Source organism: Camelus ferus, chromosome 1, assembly GCF_009834535.1.
Source record: "Camelus ferus isolate YT-003-E chromosome 1, BCGSAC_Cfer_1.0, whole genome shotgun sequence".
In the NCBI taxonomy this organism is placed as follows: domain Eukaryota; kingdom Metazoa; phylum Chordata; class Mammalia; order Artiodactyla; family Camelidae; genus Camelus; species Camelus ferus.
The window spans coordinates 42,218,650-42,236,764 of NC_045696.1; the positions used below are offsets into that span (position 1 = coordinate 42,218,650).

At 36.3% G+C, this 18,115-nt stretch overlaps 1 protein-coding gene across 4 annotated transcripts in view; it reads left to right on the forward strand.

Moving 5' to 3' along the window:
- The first annotated feature begins 9,633 nt into the window (after positions 1 to 9,633).
- Positions 9,634 to 18,115, forward strand: part of ZPLD1 (zona pellucida like domain containing 1) — a 314,927-nt gene continuing 306,445 nt past the window's right edge. For all 4 annotated transcript variants that reach the window (XM_032478045.1, XM_032478056.1, XM_006188536.2 and 1 more), the window contains exon 1: positions 9,634 to 9,677. The gene's annotated coding sequence lies outside the window, so the exon portion shown is untranslated. The remainder of the gene's footprint in view (positions 9,678 to 18,115) is intronic.

Here is an 18,115-nt window from a genome sequence, read left to right on the forward strand (position 1 = left end):
AATATTTCCTCCCTTAAAATCCTTGAGAGACAAGGGGTGCCCCAAATCTCCAGATTAGATAAGGCATAAGGTGACCAGGTAGTCAATGATGTGGTACCTACTCAAATATAGTTCTCACACTGGCCTGCTCCTGGCACTGGATAGCCTATGATTTATGATTCATTCCTTTATGCTCAGCATTGCCCACTCTAAAGTCTTCCTTAGAATTCATTTTTTTTTCCAGAGCAAATCTCTCGCTGTGAGTTAGTTTAATAAGGCATATTTAGTATCTAAGTTGTAGGATTAAGTTGTATCAGATGATAGGACAGAAACTCTAAAAAGGGAATTAAAGGAGCTGGAGATTCTTGACATCCACCTATTTTGCAGGTTTGCCCCATCTAGGACTGTGAACCCACAAAGCACTTGAGCTTGGTAACTGGAGATAATTGCTAAGTGACGTTTTGACAGCTCAGGAACAGGAAATAAATTTGGTATTTTGAATACAAACAACATTTAAACATAAAAAGATCTAAACGTTAGTTAGCACTTAGGTCAGTTTTAAAATCTACAGACACCTACAGCCCTGAAGAAATCCACCAATGTACTGCAATTGAGTTGTGTCAGAAAAGCTAAATAATTTAGACTCTAAATATTTACCTTTCTTCAAGTTTCGGCTTATTTTAGATAAAATATAAACACTTTCAGAAGACTCAGATAATCCTATTTCCATTAATTTGGTATTTTTTTTTCAGTAGATAGAAACAACATATCTGGTTTATTTTTGAAATGATACTTTAATAAAACTTTTATTTTAAAATATAGTCAAGACTACAGAAGAATTAGATAATTTGAACAGTATTAGATAATTTTTTGCAGGCTTTTTCTTTATAAGGGTCACATCACACATAGCAAGCCATCGTTTTATTGACCCTCTTTCTCCTCCTCTCTTTACTTTCCGCCCCAACTTCCAAGTTTCCTCTGAAGCTCCCAGTTCTTTTCTTTCAGTTATACAGAGTGATTTTGATCTTTCTCCAAAGTTTCATCACTACCCAGTGTCAAGGCCTATGAATCTTAGCTAATGCTCCCTGTGGATTTACCAAAGCATTTTCCCAACAAAAGCAACTCTTCCTGTAAGAGGAATTCTTATACTAGCTGCTGTGAAAACAAACAAAAAAACTTCAAACCAAACTCTATCCTATTGTTAATACGACAGAACTTTGGCATCAGCAGGAAATAGCAAATAATTTTACATTTAACTCATGATCATCTCCATCCACTAAAAGAAATCATTACACTTTTTTCCTTAGGTTTAAGTCAGTGAAGGTATTATGCATATTTTAAAGTTCATCTTTTAATCCAAATTTTTATTAAATTTCATTAAAGGGTTTGAGCAACATGGTCAGTTTGAATATTTGTAAGCCAGTGGAATTGACAATGAGTTTCATGAGGAAAAAAGTCACAGCTTAAATCATGAAAAACCAATACATTCTTTTTTAAAAATTGTGGTAAAAATCATACAAGACCTACCCTCTTAACAAATTTCTAAGTGTACAGTATTGTTGACTATAAACACATATCGTATAGCAGATCTCAAGAGCTTTTCACCTCGCATAACTGAAACTTTATACCCATTGCCCAGCAATTCCCTGAGTCCCTCTTCCCCATCTCCCAGCAACCATCATTCTACTTTCTGTTTTATGAGTTTAACTGCTTTGGATTCCTCACAGAAATGAAATCATACAGTATTCGTCCTTCTGCGACTGGTGTTTTTCACTTAGCATAATGTGCTCAAAGTGTATCCATGTTGTAGACAGAATTTTCTTTTTTTAAAGGCCGAATATGAATACAAAGTTCCATTGTATATATATATATATACATATACACACTACATTTTCTTTATCCGTTTGTCAGTGGACATTTAGGTTGCTTCCGTATCTTGGCTATCGTGAATAATGCTGCCATGAATGTGGGTGTGCAGAAATCTCTTTGAGTTCCTGACTTCAATTCTTTTCTTCAGTTCTGGATTTATATACACCAAGGTGGAAGCTACATCATATGGGAGTTTTCTTTTTCATTTTTTGAGGAACCTCCATACTGTTTTCCATTGAGGTTGCACCATTTTATGTTCCCAGCAACAGTGCACAAGGGTTCCAATTTCTCCACATCCTTGTCGACACGTCTATCTTTTTGATTATAGCCATCCTAACAGGTGTGAAGTGATATCTAATTGTAGCTTTGATTTGCATTTCTTTGGTGATTAGTGATGCTGAGCATCTTTTCATATGCTTGTTGGCTACTTGTATGTCTTCTTTTGAGAAATGTCTATTCAAGTCCTTTGCCCATTTTGAATTTTTTTTTTTTTTTTTTTTTTTTGCTGTTGAGTTTTAGGAGTTCCTTGTATATTTTGGATATTAACTCTTTATCAAATATATGGTTTGCAAATATTTTCTCCCATCCCATAGGTTGCTCTTTCAATCTGTTGATTGTTCTCTTTGTTATGCAGAAGCTTTTTAGTTTTTAGTCCCACATCTATTTTTGCTTTTGATGCTATAGCCAAGAAATTAATGCCGAAACTAATGTAATGAAGCTTTTCCCTTTATCAAAGTTTTAGTTCTCTTTTGCTTTATTGGTTAGTGTGGACAATAGACATTGTTACCCTATTTCTGAATTTTCTCTCTTCTTTGACCTCTACCCATCACTGATATCCACCAGCTTGAATCAGGGCTGCCCATGTGCATGGTGTCCTCTAAGGCAGTGCATTGCCAGCGCTGCTTTGAAAGATGGTCCCAAATAAAATGTGTGAAATTATGTAGTATTTTCCATCTTCAGGCAAGCTGTTGCTAATTGTTGGTGTCATCCTTCAACCAATTAAAATCTCATTAAAAGGGGAAAAAGGGGCGTATGAGGTGGGTGTAATGATAGAGTGAGGCTCAAAGATTGTGTCTCTCTCTACAAAAAGTATATTTAAGTCTCTTTATTTTAAACTTTCTCTGGACCACCTAAATCACTATCTCTGTACCCTTGCCAAAAAAGGAATCTACGTTTATAGCTTCTACTTGATCACCACCCACTTACTTCTTAATTTTGTGTAGTCTGACTTCTGTCCTCCACATCATGAAGAGCATGTTGCTTCTAAAAACACTGGTGGTCTCTTTAATCACCAAATCCTCTTCAGCGACTCCTTCTGATGATAGCTTTTTCCTGGAAGGCACGTTCTCCTCGATTCCAAAGCCCTATTCAACTCAACAGCAGCACACCTTTATGGAGTGTTATTCTGTGTCAGGTATTTCCTGGAGTATGGAAACCGAGATAATAGCTGAGAGATGATTGCAGAAACTGCATCATCTGATAAATAAAGATTGAATCAACTGACATGAAAAAACATAATGTTCTTCTAGGGCAGCACTGTTTGACAGAAATATAATACAAACCACATATATAATTTTAAACTTTCTAGTGGTCACATTAAAAAAGTAAAAGGAGATCGGGGAAATCAATTTTAATGTATTTAATGTATTTTAATGTAACTCAGTATATCCAAAATATTATTTCAAACATATAATAAATAAAAAATTATTAATGAGCTATATCTACAATCTTTTTTCTAACTGTCTTCAAAACCTGATGTATATTTTATGCTTAAAACACATCTCAATTTGAACTAGACACATTTCAAATACTTAATAATATTACATGTGTCTGGTGGCTGCCATTTTAAACATTGCCAATCTAGAGTAGAAATTGAATAAATAAAAGAGAGACTTTTTTTGGCTTAGAAGTAGAGTGATTTTTACTAGCATTAAAGAATTATGACTGTCCAGCAATGCAGCGGACTTCCTTTCAGACGAAGCTCTTGAGTGGGAATAAAGCTCAAACTAGGAATGTATTAGCTAACTTTTAATGTCCCTCAATTACTTTGAAAAAAAAAATCAAAAGTAATGCATTTGGGGGCAGCAATTTAGACAATGCAGAGTTGTGTAAAGAAATGCTTAATAATTTCCTCTCTTCTAGTCCTAATTTCTCAGTTATCAAACGTTAACAATTTGGTGTGTATCCTCCTGACCTTCTTCTGTATGTATACAAGGTTATACAATAAAACTGCATGCCTGTGTGCATGCAGGCACACAGGCAGGTTTTTAATTTTAAAAATGAGATCATGAAAAATATAAGTTGTTCCACAGTTTACTTACTGATATATTATTGACATCTTTCTAGTCAGCATATGTGTATGTCACTTATTTTTAAATAGCTGTAGCATCTTCTATATAAGTGATATACCATAATTTATTGAGGCATTCACCTACTGATTGCTATTATATCAGGAGTCTCATGACACATCCTTCAGGCCACCTCTGATTCCAGCCACACTATAATTGAACAATTCCATGCAAATGGAGAGTTAGCTTAAGTTGACAGCATGTTGCTTCAAGCCTGTGCTCTGAGTCTTTTTGCTTTTCTTCCCTCTGGGAATTCTCTAATGGTTGTGCTCCCATCTCTGACCTCCAGTTATTCTTTAAGTTATTCAGGTGGCAGAATCAAGGCTTATTTCCCTTGGGGTAATCACATTCTACTCTTATTTTGGCTTTTCAGTCTTCCCTGTATCCCTCTCCCTGGTCCCTCACTTCCTTCTCTGAAGCACCTTCCAAATAATCTGTGGGTGCATGAATCTTTCTTTTAGATGACAAACAGATCATTTTTTTTACTATTAGGAAACAATGCTAATTGAAACTTATTTTTAAAATTTTGTATATCAGTGCTTTTTCAAATTGCTAAGTATTAGATTCCTGAAACTAAACATGTTATCAGATTACATTTCCAAAAGACCGTAGCAAATCATAGGTCCGCCAGCAATACATACTAATCCCCATTTATACACATGTTAACCATTAGGGGTATTATTACTCTATAATTTTTGCCACTCTGATTTGAACAAAATGGCATGGTCATATTGCTGTCATTTCCTTTCAGTGACATTAGGGAGCTGAGCATCTTTTCATGTTTTTAGAGATTTTTTTTACTACAATCCATGCAGCAAAAATCAATCCCAGGTAGATTAAAGATATGAATGAAGAAACATAGTGAAAGTATTCACAGATAATTTAGGAGAAAATTTATTTGACTGTGTGAGGGAAGACATTCTTAAGCATAAAGGAAAGACATTTTTAAGCGTAAATGAAGATGGACAGTTTTGATTACATTAAAATGTGTTTTAAAATTTTTGTTGAGCAAAGTAAGACTGAGAGGATTTTAATAAAAAATGCTGTTGTCAAAAGACAAATGACAAATTGGCAAAAATATTCACAAAACATTGAACAGACACTACGAATTGATATGAGGTCAAAGTATCATAGAAAAACAGGCAAAGAATAAAAGCAGAAGAGAAAAGGAATGGTGTCTTCCCTGTTTTTAGCAGTGTAATTTATGTTATTTTTAAGTACATACACACACAAACTGAGACCCCTGAGCTCAGAACAAATTTTTTCAAGAAATTTTGCCCACACAGAGCTTACTTTGACTTGGGAAATAGGTCAACTGCTCTGGAATTTGATGGCCGTATCTATGTAATACAGTCAGAGTTAGGAGTGATCTAATACATTTTGTCTATCTAGACATGAGAAAAACTTCCTTGTATAATCTGGACTACTATTCATACACCTAAATTCACTCAGCCTGCATCTGATTGCTGATTACTCCCAATATATTGGATTAGGCAATTTCTAGACCTTATAAATGCACCTAATTGTGTGTATTGTTCCCTCTGTAGTGTCAGTCACCAGCTAGAACCCCAAAGGCACCACCAGTCTGCAACATTTATTTTGATGTCTTAAAGCATTTAAAAATATCATGTTACACAGAACATAAATTAGATATATTGCAATATAGTGATGCCAGTCACTTGACATTGCTATTTCTTCTCTACTCAATGCTCCATGGTGAAACAATAGTATTTCTTAATCCTTGTTTGTGCTGAATAAAATATCATGAATTTTGGCTCTCTTCCAAAGCCGGTGAGTTATAAAGCAATAATTCTGTTCACACACAAATGAAATGTTTATCTGCATTTGGCCTTTGGACATCACTTTAATGGGGGAAGATTTCATGAGATCTCAGATCCACTGGCTACCTCAGGTGCACCAGAGGTCATATTGATACGGGCTTTCTAGACTGATTCTAAATTTAAGACTTCAATAGGCCTGGCAAGTACAAAATTTGGGGCTCGGTTTTCTTCACCAATGAATTAATCACCTTTTGCATGGGAGTCGATTTATTTTAAATGTAGCTAGAGAGAGTAAAAAGCCTCCAGATGCAAGTGCTCACTGGGAGAAGAGAGAAGAAATCAGTTCTTCCCTCTATAGTTCCTACTGTAAAATTCCAGATGAAAAGATGGTTAGTGACATTAGACTATGGAGAGTGACCTCAGATGATGTTTTTAGAGCTGAGATAAACAGAAATCTGATACAGTTAACTGCATATACAAACAATTGAATTTATTTTACTGAATTTTTACCAAATTGCCTAAACCCTTAACTTGGAGGATATTTTTTAGAAGCTAGGTTCAAACTTAAGTTTCTTAAAAACAACTAATGCATAATTAAAAAGAGAAATAAAACTTCTCTCTAGGTCTCTCTCTGTAATTTATTTTATGCTTGGAGCGTGAGGTTATACTTACTGTCCATGGCTGGTCATATGACTCATAATTTACGAGGATTTAGTGTATTGTATAGTTAACGGGTAACTGCCTTGTGAAGCCCGGAAGGGTTTTTTTTTATGGTCTTGACATGAAAGACCACAGTACAAGTTTATCTGTGAGGCAGTTATGGGAACATTATAAAGTGATCTCAATTGACTGCTGTGTCTTCCATTGACGTCAAGAGCATTTCATAGTTTGGTGTTTGGTTATTTTTAGATCATAAAGGCATGGCTGATGTATTTATGGCATTAACCTCTGGCCCACAGATTTACTGTTAACCCTTATCATTTGTTTTTAATAGAGAAGCAGCTATGGAATGGCCAAACTCTTCCACTCCTCCAACTGATCCTTTTACCTGAAAAAAGAGGTCATTAAATATTTCACTCCCATGCTATGAAATGAGGGGTCTTTTGTGATTAATTTAGAAAGAAAATGTGATTGGGGACAAGAGCAGGAGACGTGGAGTCTGACAGAGCAAGTGCAATTTACTATATTTTCATATATTCTTCGATTCCGCATGTGTGGGAATGTGTATATACATATGAGGGCTGTCCTTCAAAGTGGTCCTCTTATGAAGGCATATACTTACTCCAGTGGTGGTGGAACCTTTGTTTAACAAATAGTAAGGTTAGAATTTTAAATGTCAATGTTTCTAATAATATTTGGCTTTTCTAATAATAGTTGGCTTTAATTATGTAAAGCAGTTTCTAATTTTATGCATCCATATGTATCCAACTGAGATTTGAAAAGGCTGAAGACTGTTCAGTGGTGACTCTGCTTGCCCACCCTTCCAAGCCATTTAATTTCAGCTAGTTAAGATACTTGATGAAGAGAGCCATGGGGTGGGAATTCAAAGGGGGCTCCTGTTTCTGGCCCTACAATTGGATTTGTACGACATTGGGTAAATCATCTAGCTCCTGAAAGAAATACGTAATGCTGGCCTCTGAGCAATGCTGTGAATGTCTTTGATAGTCACAGAGAAAAACGTCCATGTAAAACTGGCTTACAGTGTTTGTCTTCTCAAGAATTTGATATGGCCAGTCTCTTGTGAAATAGGTGGCTAAATAGTAATCAGCTGAAAATGATCTCCCTGAAGTAGTGTGTTCACTTTGTTCATTCTGAAGTTTCACAGCCATTTCTAAGATACAAGTTAATAAAGATTTAACACTGTTACCAGTGAAAAAAGCTCTAGGCTTGGAGATGGAAGGAAGCCATGTAATGGGCTAGGCACCTTATTTTATAGTTCTAGGGACAAGAAAAGGTACTTCATGATTGTAATAACCTTTCTATTTACTTTAGCAGAGTCTAGGCTAGAGTTTGTCTATACCACAGTCTAGACCAATTTCTATCATATACAGGCGAATCCCTGCTTAAAACACTGCAATGACTTCTGGTAACAAATAATGCTGACTACACAACATAGACTTATGGAATAACTTTTTAGAGTCCAGCAAATTGTATGTTACTCAAAATTGACTGGTTATATTTTAGTAAAAAGCTATTCCAGTATTATGCCCTTTAGGTTGATTGTTTAATTTTTCTTAACTTGAGTCTTTTTATCAGAGGAGTGGTTTATGCAGTAGTTTCTCATAATACACACACATCCAGTAACTTTAAAGAATAAATAATAGAAATGAAAAAGAAAGAGAAATTCTATATGATAAAAATCTAATAGCTATTAATTATTGGGTGCTTATTAGGTATGAGTCTCTGGGCTAACCATTTTACCTGTATTATTTCATTTAAGCCCCTCAATAAATAGATGAGGTATCAACTATTGTTATCATCCTAAGATTGCAGGTGAAGAAATAGGCTTAGAGAGATTAATTAATTTACACAGGATCTCATAGCTGGTAAATGGCAGAACAGGGTTGAAACCCAGACAGCGTGACTTCTTTAGGAAGTGAGTACACACTGTGAACTATACACAAAGTAGCAGCTTAGAAAAAATGATTAAAGGACAAAGTCTATCATTTCATTCATACTGAGCCAGATTCCCTCAGGGCCTTGATTCCCAATGGTCAGTAAGTATAGCAGGTAGTGCAGGTCTGTCCTGCCAATACCCTGGCCCAGGGTGGGCTAAGCAAGCCAGTGTTGGGGACCATTGGATCGTAGCTATGTCTCACTCCCATTGTCCTGAGAAGTACAGAAGCGATTGGGCCTGACCAGCTCTGGCCTGGAACCCTTGGGGTGTGTGGCCAGCAGTCTTGGAAAATTGCTGTCTGCTCAGTATGATGGCCGTTCTCCCATGGAACCCAGGCTTTCCTTTTGCTCCTGAAATGACTTTCTGGCAAGGTCTTCTGCTGTTGCATTAGTTATGATGGCTGCAGGCAGTTTAAAGGGCAAATCACCCATTTATAATCCTAACCCTCGATGATGAAGAAGACAGGGAAGTGCGCTGAGGAGTAGAAATGATGCTAAGTTACACTAGGCTCTGAAGGTGCCATTCCTGCCTCAGCCCCCGCAACAACGCTCCCTTCTACCTCATATCCACTTCGGGATTCTGTGTGAGATTTTGCATTATAGCGTATTTCCTGGTAAATACAGATTTGTAGTCACCAGTGTGGTGTGGATGCCAATTCATTATTCCTTTAGGGAGAAGATGTACTCTTAGCTGCAAGGGACACATTATATTGCTATTATCCCTTATTTTATTATTATTAAGGAATATTATTATTATCCCTTAAAAGGATACAATTAATAAAATATTAAGATATGACACTTTTGCAACTGACAGATCTTTATGCCTTTTTCTTGTTAGGAATATTATGCCTTTTTTGGGTCAGGATATTAAATCTAAGAAAGATTTGAAGACAATGTATTTAGAATTTAAAAAAAAATTCCTTTGGAGGGAGGAAGCCCTTTCATAAGTTGATGTAAATGGAAAAACTTTGGCTCTGATTCCGGAAAAAGAATCATGCATGGAAAACCCCCAATTAAAAGGTCACTTTTAACTGAAAGTGAAAGAAACAAGTTCAAAGTATAAAACCAGAGAAAGAGCGACAAGGTAATATTCTTTAAGCTGTAAATAAATGTGATACTTTTCCAAAGTGTTATCTTTGGGAAAGTTATGATGTCATTTGCCATTTTTCTTGATGTAGATTATTTGATCATCTCTTTAGAAAATAAAACTAAGTATTTCTTAAGAACTTTGAGAATTCCTAGTCTTACATGGAAAGAATCCTCTTAACTTTTTATGTTCCTTTAAGGAATTTTTTTTTTTTTTTTTTTTTTTTCTGAAGGAACTGTTCCATTAACATTTTATATAGAGTTCTCTTAAGAGCGGGTCCTAGGCGAGGGGGCTTGGAGCATTTTCTCCGTAATTTGTCAGTAGGGGTTACTTTGCCTTCTGTCATACAGTGCCGGAGATGATTTGTATGTCATTGTATTTTGTGTGTATTTGCGATCTTTGAGTTGTATCAGTGACGAAAGAGGTGTGTCCCTGGGTTTTTTTCTGAGAAGGATGGTGTTTGGAGGTTTGTTTGCCTGCTGGAGTAATTCTGGTATCAGAATTTTCTGCTGGCACTTGCCCTCTTCCATCCCTTATAAATCCTCCCCCATAATGCTGTAGGAGGAAACTTCAGAACTGTGTTTCTTGGACGATTTTGATAGTAGGGTTCCAAATGGGCAGGACTCCTCCAGTGAGATGCTCTTCTATAGGATCCCAGAGGTGGAGGGGGGAGGGGGCAGACTTTTTTCCTGCACCCTGGCAGTGGTGGTGGATTGATGAGTAGACTCCCTGAATGTCCAGATGCGAGTGGTTACCATCTTACCCACGTAGCAGCCACATGAGGCTGAGAAGTTAGCAGCAGCTGTTCGCATGGTTCTGATTTTGGGGGGCAGCAGTTTCCCTTCTCTTTGTGGCCACAAACTTGAAACTTCTGACAGCTCCTCCTGATTTTTGCTCCTCCAATCTTTCCAATAGTTTTATAAGCTCCTACTTCCTTATACTGAATCCATTCCTGGTTAAAAGACTTAGCATGGTTTCTGATTTCCTGGCTGAATTCTGACTGACACAGGCGATTTTCTCCACATTTGGTTTTTTTCCAGTGAAGAAAGCTTTCATTTATGGTTACTGGAGTCCACTAAGCTTTGGAAGAGAAATTTTTATATGGGTTTCATCTTTAGGAAGGCCATGAGATTTGGTTTCATTTATTTTTTAAAGTCCATTCAGGAGACCACACAGCTTTTAATCAAAATCACTCATGATTAATGAAATCTCCTTCTAGCTGAGTTAATAATGCAATTTGCATGTGTCAGTATTTTAAAGAACTGATTAAGCTATAAATACAAATGTAGCTGTAAAACAAATTTAATAACTGAGGAAGGGAACGTGTTTTGTTATATCATCTTTGCAGCTCCCTTTCAATTGTGTGGTTATTGTTAAAAATAAATAGAAAAATATCAAACATGTAAGCTGGGAACATCACTCATTAGGAATCAGTGTCTTTCTGAACTTGACCCAATGATGAGATCATCCTCATTCACAGCCTATGATTTCAGGGTAGGCAGTACAGTATGGGCAGAGAAGAGGGACTTCTAGAGCTTTGTCAGGGTGGCATGGGGACGTTTTCCAGAGCGACTTTGGGTTAGAGAAGTTTCTCCCACCTGTAGCCCCAGCCTTTTCTGAGGATTTCAGGAAAGTATCCTCCAGTGAGTTGTCCATCTCAGCCTTTTGACTTTGGGTCACAGAGTGTCTCTTTAAAGCTGTTGATAGAGTTCGTCATTGCAGACAAAGACCGAGGGTCATCCTGTTCTTAATGCAGGCTGGGAGAGGGAGGGCTTTAATTCTTCCTCTTTAAAGGAAGTAGTGTGTAGAGCAGCTTGTAGAGTATGGTCCAGGGGAGCAATTCTCAGCTGCTGCATCATGACCTTCAGGTGAGTTCCTAGATAGTAGGAGAGAGAGAGGTGGAGTAAAGTAGCAGTGAGTTATTGAAAGCATGTCATTTATGTAAATTGGATATACCTAAACAACCACTATGTAGGTGACCTTACACATTTCTGTCGCCTCTGGAAAACTATAAATCCATAAGTAATGGTTGTATGTAGAGGGAAAACCACTTCACTAAGAGGCCAAAGACCAGAGTTCTGGCTCCCACTTCATCTCAGAGGGCCTGAGAAGTTACAGTCCCCTCTTGGCTCTAGTTGTCCTGTGCATAAAGTGCTTTTGCTGGCAGGGTTCTAAACAGGTGATCTCTGAGGTTTATTCTGGCTTAGGGTCTATATCTTTATCATAAATGTTTGAGTATTCATCCAAGGTCTCTCCTAGTTTCGTTCCTAGTTTTGCTATGTTACAGTGCTTAGAAGAAAGCCTGGCATGTAGGAAATGCCACATAAATATTTGGTCTCAATAAATAGTCTCTTTCCTGATTTAGACAATCAAGTGACAAACTCTGCTTTATTTCCACACCACCCAAATGACATTCTGGCAATTTTCAGCCTTTTGGTTAAAGAAAGAAGTAGATCCTAAGCTTCATGATCAGAAAGGAATACTTTGGCACCTGCAGGGGTTCAGGCAGCAGTGGCAGATTGGGTGCCATCTAAATATACATAAATTATATATATTTAGAAATACATATATTTTAACTACAATAATCTAGCTAATCAACATATTTATCATCTCTCATGGTTACCTTTTTTTTTTTTGTGGTGAGAACACTTAATGTCTACTCTCTTAGCAAATTTCAAGTAAAAAATATAGCATTATTAACTATTGTCACCATTGCTATTCATTAGGTCTCCAGAACTACTTCCTGCATAACTGAAACTTTGGACCCTTTGACCAACATCTCCACATTTCCTTTACTGCTTCTTCCCCTAGTCCCTGGCAGCCACTGTTCTCCTCTGCTTTCCTGAGTTCAAGCTCTTAGATTCCATATACAAGTGAGATGTTGCAGTGTTTGTCTTTCTGTGTTTGTCTCATTTCATTTAGCGTAATGTCTCCCAGGTTTATCAATGTCGTTTCAAATGGCAGGCTTTCCTTTTTTATGCCCAAATAATATTTCATTTTGTGTTTGTATCTATATCTATATATTCTGTATGTATATTCACATTTTCTTTTTCCATTTGTCTATTGATGGACAATGGACACATGCTGTTTCTATATTGTGGTTATTGAGAATAATGTTGCAATGAACATGGGAATACAGATATTTCTTTGAGATACTGATTTTATTTCCTATGGGTAATACCTAGAAGTGGGATTACTGAATTATATAGGAGTTCTATTTTTAGTTTTTTAAGGAAATTCCATACTTTTTTTTAAAAAATTGAAGTCCAGTCAGTTTGCAATGTGTCAATTTCTGGGGAAAGAGGATGGGAAGGGATAAATTGGGAATCTGAGATTTGCAAATATTAACATACTGTTTTTCATAATGGATGTACCAATTTACCTTCCCAACAGCGTAAAAGGGTTTCTTTTTCTCCACTTCTTACCAATGCTTGTTATCTTTCGTCTTTTTGATAACAGCCATTCTGACAGGTGTGAGGTGGTATGTCACTGTGGTTTTGATTTGCATTTCCCTGGTGATTCGTAATGTTGAGCACCTTTTCATATACTTGTTTCCTATTTGTAGGTCTTCTTCTGAGAAATATGTGTTTAGGTCCTTTGCTCATTTTTAAAAAATTGGATTGATTATTTATTTATTTATTTATTTATTTATGTTATTGAGTTTTAGGATTTCCTTATATATTTTGGATGTTAACTCTCTATCAGATGTACAGTTTAAAAATGTTTTCTCCCATTCCACAGGTTGTCTCTTCATTTTGTTGATTATTCCTTTTGCTATGCAGAAGCATTTTTAGAGTTTCAGGTCTTAATATGAAGTACTTAATCCATTTTGTGTTGATTTTTGTACACATTGTGTGGTAAAAGCCCAATATCATTCTTCTACATGTGACTATCTAGTTTCGCCAACACCATTTATTGAAGAGACTATCCTTTCCCCATTGTATGTTCTTGGCACCCTTATTGAAGGACACTAAAAAAAAAAAAAAGAATATTACATGTCAATGTCCCTGAATAATATAGATGCAGAGATCCTCAACAAAATACTAGCAAACTGAATTCAACAGCCACATTAAAAGGATCATATACCATGATCAAATGAGATTTATTCCTGGGATGCAACGATTGTTCAACCTAGGCATATCAGTAAATATGATACGTCACATTTGTAGAAAAAAGAATAAAAATCATATGATCATCTCAGTAGATACATTTGAGCAAATTCAACATCCTTTAATGATGACAACTCTCAACAAATTAGCTTTGAAAGGAATGTACCTCAGTATAATAAAGTCCATATGAAAAGCCCACAGATTACATCATACTCAATGATGAAAAGCTAAAAGCTTTTGTCTAAGATTAGACACAAGACAATGATACTCACTTTCACTTCTACTCAGCAGAGAATTAGAAGTCCTAACTAAAGCAATTAGGCAAGAAAAAAAATCCAAATTAAAAAGGAAAAAATAAAATTGTCTTTGCAGATGACATGCTCTTACTTATAGAAAACCCTCAAGATTTCATCAAAAAACTGTTAGAACTAATAAAATAATTTAAGAAAGTTGAAGGCTACAAAATCAACATACAAAAATCAGTTGCATTTCTATACACTACCAACAAACTACCTGAAAATGAAATTAAGAAAACAATCCTGTTTATAGCAGCATCAAAAACAATAAAATACTTAGGAGTAAATATGACCAAATAGGTGAAAAATCTCTACGCTAAGACCTATGAGACACTGATGAAAGATACTGAAGAAGACACAATTAAACGAAAGGATAGTTTGTGTTCATGGATTGAAGGAATATATATTGTTAAAATGCCCATACTACACAAAGTGATATACAGACCTGAATGCAATCTCTAGCAAAATTTCAATGGCATTTTTCACAGAAATATAAAAAGTAATCCTAAAATTCATACAAAACTACAAAAATACACTAAATAGCCAAAGTAATCTTGAGAAAGAAGAACAAAACTGGAGACATTAAATTCCCTGATTTCAAAATATATTACAAGCATTATAATATTGGCATAAAAAAGACACATAGATCAATGGAACAGAGTAGAGAGTCCAGAAATAAATCCATGCATTTACAGTCAACTCATATTCTACAAGTTCTGTATTTTTTTATGAATGGAGTTCCTGAATACTTTCTGAGCCCATTCACTCTTATTTTACCACAGGTCAAATAAATAAGCATCACTGCTTTTATAATATGCATAAATTAAAAGTCGTAAATTGGAGGGATATTGCTAGAGGAAAACATAGAAAAAACAAAAATTTCTTCGAGTTGTTCCTAGAAGTAATCAGGAATTATGTCATACTTTTTCAAAGGTTTTCATTACAAAGAACTACACAAATTGAGAAACTGATGCATTTGCTACACTTTAAACTTTATAAAATGAACGTGCATGTCAAATATTTTATTTCCTAAGGATGCCAACAGGCTAATTACTGCTTTGTTTCATAGTCTCAGGATGAATATTAGGATTTTAGATTCTTGGGGTTAAAAGGTATTTTAGGCAACATTCTGTTAAGGTTTTTCTACCATTGAACAATTACAACAAAGCAAGAGTGGGTCATAATTTCAGCATCAAACTCTTCGGAGGTTAAACAGGCCATGTGGCGATTTGCTCAGAGCTGAGGCCCTGGAGCCAGGTCTAGATGGGAATCTCAGCTCCACCAGGTACTAGGTATTAATCTTGGGGACCTCCCTCAACTCTTCCAAGGCTCAGTTTCCTCTGATATCAGTTGGGGTAATAAAACCTAAGAATTAACTAGTTAATGTATATAAAATAGCATAATTCCAGGCACTAAGTACCCATATATGATCATCTAGTTATCTTACAGATATTTATCATCATTATCATTATTATATTACACCTATTAAAAATTCTTACTATATTTTTCTGTGTTGAAAAACATATATTTAACGCCAGCAAGACCATCATGCTAGAGACAAGTAAGAGCTTTCTGTGTTTTATCCTGTTTATACTGTGGACTGAGCATTCAGAACCAGGTGTATTGAACAATATAGGCCAGAAGAGATAAAGAAAAATTGTGGGGCAGATTAAAAGAAGATTAAGTTATAGACAGTCAGATGTCAGGCAAAGGGAAATGCAGAACTCGAGAATGGTCCCATCTGACCATTACTGAAAAGTCAGTAGGTCCCGTCCAGCAGGCAGAGATATTAGCAGAAATGCAGGTGGCAGATGAGTATTGGAGTCAGGTGAACCACTGAGGTTCCAGAAAATATGGCCATTCACCAGCAGCTGAGAGTGAAGAAATCTGTAAGAGCTGGACAAAGTACCAGGTCTCAGCAGTCAGTTAAGGCAAAGCTTTTGTCCTGTTAGCAGAGGAGTAAACTGGGATTTAGGGAAGCAGAGGTAGGAACCCAATCAGATAGAATGGGCCAATGCTGCTGGAGGTGGAACAGGATCAATGGCTCCATAGGTGCTTGGGGTCTACTGCAAAAACATTGAGTACCAGGGGTCTTCAGCAGCTCAGACTACTTTAACAAAATGCCATAGACTGGGTGACTTAAACAGCAGACATTTATTTCTTACAATTCAGAGCCTGTGAAGTCCAAGATCGGGGTGCTAGCATGGATAAGTTCTTGTGAGGGCCTTTTTCCTAGCTGGTAGAAGGCTGCCTACTCTCTGTATCCTCACATTTTTCTGGAGAGGATTTTAGGCAGTTGATGAATTTTACATATTTTAGAGCAGACTGAAGTCTAAAAAGTTGCATTTTTAAGGATCTCAGTGAAGTCACCACAAGGTTTCCAGACCATACTTGTAAACCTTGTACCCCAACGTTAAAACTTTACTAGACCTCTTTCTAATCCTCTTTTCCTTTCTACTTAAAACTTTATCTTAGAAACATTTACATTTGAGAAGGTAGAAAGATTTCCTAACACTGTGTAAAATTACTTCCTCTTTTTGATGAAAAGCATCCCCCCCTTTTTTTTTCTTAATAGAAGGGAACAACTTTGCTATGTAGTTTATTTTGGGTAAAATTTTTGCTAAGATTTTTAAATCCTTTCCATGCTATTACTTAAATTTTTTTTAACTAGAAAGAAAAGAACGTATTAACAAGGAAGTTTTTGTTTCTAACTTGTTGGCCAATTCAAGCTCAGAATGTAGGGCTATCACAGTACCATGAGTTTTGTTTCCCTCTAAATTGCTCAAATAGACAGGGAATCCATAATTAGGAGTAAGACTGGAAGAAACGGTGTGCTTTGAGAAGAAATGGAATTTCATTTAAAAGAAAGACCATTAGGAGCTTAGAGATTATGGAGAATTTAGACGCTGTGAGGATGTAGTTCTGTAGTTGGTAGTATCCAGGCTGCAGTGAGACTTTTGCGAGAACTTTCATGCAGATGCAGGTCAAGGGGATCTAATGATCTGAGAACCGAAATAGTCTTGGACTGTCACAATGAATCAAGTCAGGCTATTAATAATTATTGTTAGGCTATAGTCTTGAAAAGCTGAGCTAGTATGGTGAATTTCCCCTGGACATTATTTTTGTAAAGATGAGAAAGAGTGGGTAAATGTGAAAGAGTGTTTTATTGTCCAATTATGGTAGTGGAGGAGAGGATGAGAAAAAGAAAAATGAAAGCAAGATCAGCGGATTTCTAGATGCAGTTGGTAGGAAACACAACTTCTGTTGTGATATCAGGAGAGGTGCTGTACGTGGCAAGCAGAGCATCAGTGGGAATTCCTGTTGGTGGATGAACCAGAGCAGCCGGGGCAGAGAGACAACCAACTTTTTATGCTGGTCACTGCCTGGCTTGTGAAGCCTGGTGGCATTACTCTCATTATCCCAACCAGGTGGCACAGAATTACTAGGGAGAGGAGGGATATTTGCGGCAAGGGATTGGAATAAGCAGCTCCCAGAATTGGCAGCATCATGGAATCTCCAGGGCCTGTGAGGTCCAACCAGCTGAAAACCATTTAGCCAAGAGATTCGCCTCACCCTGATGTTATACTGGCTCAAAACGGAAACAGGAAAAGAAGGAATTACATCACACCATTTCCCAGTGCTACTTGGAATTTCCCCAGAATTTCCATTCCAATACCAAGCTATATTAATTAAAATAGGATTAAGTAAACAAAATACAGAAGATTTTGAGGTGGGAGAATGGTAAACTGCTTGATGGTATTTTATTTACCAGAATAGTCCAGTAAAAATCTTTATAGGATTTCTCTCTCTTTTTTAAATAAAAAAGAAAAGAAGTATTCTACAAATACAGTGTTTGCTTTCATAGAGTATAATCAGCTCTATTTCATATTAAACTCTTAAAAAATTTGATTGTATATAGTGAAATATGAATGTTTTCTAGAATTTACTAACATATGTGGTACTCTTTTGAACACTAGGGGTCTTATTGCTACATTTCACTTTCTGGAGGGGCAGATTTTATGGAAAACCT